This window comes from Nannospalax galili, unplaced genomic scaffold (genome assembly GCF_000622305.1).
Source record: "Nannospalax galili isolate Female #2095 unplaced genomic scaffold, S.galili_v1.0 scaffold956, whole genome shotgun sequence".
In the NCBI taxonomy this organism is placed as follows: domain Eukaryota; kingdom Metazoa; phylum Chordata; class Mammalia; order Rodentia; family Spalacidae; genus Nannospalax; species Nannospalax galili.
Genome location: NW_008337440.1, coordinates 658,414 through 660,458, shown reverse-complemented (window position 1 = coordinate 660,458; position 2,045 = coordinate 658,414). Strand labels below are relative to the sequence as shown.

The window sequence follows — 2,045 nt, the reverse complement described above, 5'->3', positions numbered from 1 at the left end:
AATTTATAAATATATATATACACAACTAATTTAGTGGCTACATTATTATAGTGGTTGTGTATACATATATATAAATTTTAATATATGTATATATATATACACACACACACACAACTACTATAATAATGTTGCCACTAAATTAGACAACAAAGACAGTACTCAGGAGGCAGAAGCAGGCAGATCTCTGTGAGTTCAAGGCCAGCCTGGTCTACCTAGTGAGTTCCGGGACAGCTGGGGCTACAGGGAGACCCTGCCTCAAAAAGACCAAAAAAATTTTTTTTGCTTTATTAGACTATATAGTAAAGTGCAGTTTATTATACTGTTCTATATGTACTATAAGAGTATTTTAATATTGTACTTCCTTTTCTATATTCTATTCTTCATTTTGATATTCTCATGCATATTACTCATACTCATGTTAGAAATTCCATAATATATTGACTTTTTAAAAAATGGTCATTTATGTTATGATTTAAATAATTGATATTATGTATTTGACCATGTGCTTATGATTTTTGATACTCTGTATTATTCTTTTTTGTATATTGTCATGTGGTGTTTATTGTTTCATCTTTCTGAGGGACTCCCTTTAATATTGCTTGTAATGCAATTAGCTTTTATAAGTCTGAAAATATCTTTCACATTTCTGTTTGAAAGAATTTCTTTGGGTAAATTTGTTGGTTACTAATAATTGAGGACAGACTTCTTCATCCATCTCTTCCTTTTATAACTTCAATGTCTGTTCTGCTATCATTTCTACATCGTTCCTACAAGAACTCTGCCATATTGTGGTTAGCTTTGATTTTATCTATGTCACACAACACTTGACAACAGCAATTTAAAATTTTTGTCTTTATACGTACTTTTGAGAAATTTGATGCCTGTATGCCTTGGTGACAATTTCCTTGTTTGCTGTGAATTCTGTATCTGTAAGTTTATTATTTTCAGCATCTGTGGAATGTTTAGGTAGCAATTGTCAAACATTTCTTCTATATTACTTGCCTTTCTCCTGTGACAAAAATATCTGACAAGAAGTAGCCTAAGAGAAGGAAGGGTTTATTGGGCCTTACAGTTTGATGTAAAAACACAATATCAGCTGGGTGTGGTGGCACATGCCTTTAATCCCAGCACTCGGGAGGCAGAGGCAGGCAGACCTCTGAGAGTTCAAGGCCAGCCTGGTCTACATAATGGGTTCTAGGACAGCCTCTTTTTTTTTTTTTTTGAAAAAAAAAAAAAAAAAAAAAAAAAAAAAAAAAAAAAAAACTACGATGTCAGGGACATGAGACTGCTGGTCACACTGCAGCCACAGACAGGAAGCACAAATAAATTAATGGCTATGCTCAGCTCAACTTTCTCCTTTTTTAAAAAAATAAATAAATTATTTATAATGTTTTTATGTTTCTGAGTGTATTGCCTACATGTATGTTAGTGTACTCATGTCCTACAATGCCCACTGAGATCAGAAGAGAGCGTCAGGTTCACCTGGAACTGGAGTTATGGACAGTTGTTAGCTGCTATGTGGGTACTGGGAATCAAACCTGGGTCCTCTACAAGAGCAGCCAGTGCTCTTAACTGCCGAGCCATCTCTCCAGCCCCAACTTTCTCCTTTTTATTCAGTATGGGATTCCATCCCATGAAATGGTGCTGCCCACATTCAAGGTGGGTGTTCTTTCTTCAGAGAAATCCTTCTGGAAACATTGTTGTAGACCCACTCAGAGGTGTATTTCCATGGTAACTCAAAACCAGTCAACTTGACAATTAAGATAAACTGCACATATATGCTTTCATTGGCTGAATATTAGCCACTTGAAACTCTAGCATTTCTGAATTCTGAATCCTTTCTCTTCAGTGCTTTCTTTTGGGCAGCTTCTGTTGCTGAATTCATATAAATCCCTTCTGTAATGTCTGCTGTCTTTAATGCACCCTTTATATCCTCATCTCACATATCAAGTTACTTATATGTATTTCATTATTTTATTTTGAAAACATACAGAATGAAACCATGTTGGCTGTGTTATGTTCTGAACTTGAGTTCTAATCTTGTT

General features: G+C 34.8%; 1 protein-coding gene across 1 annotated transcript in view; it reads left to right on the top strand.

Annotated features, from left to right (window-relative positions):
- Positions 1 to 2,045, top strand: part of Fsip2 (fibrous sheath interacting protein 2) — a 100,023-nt gene that overhangs the window by 31,599 nt on the left and 66,379 nt on the right. The window lies entirely within an intron of this gene.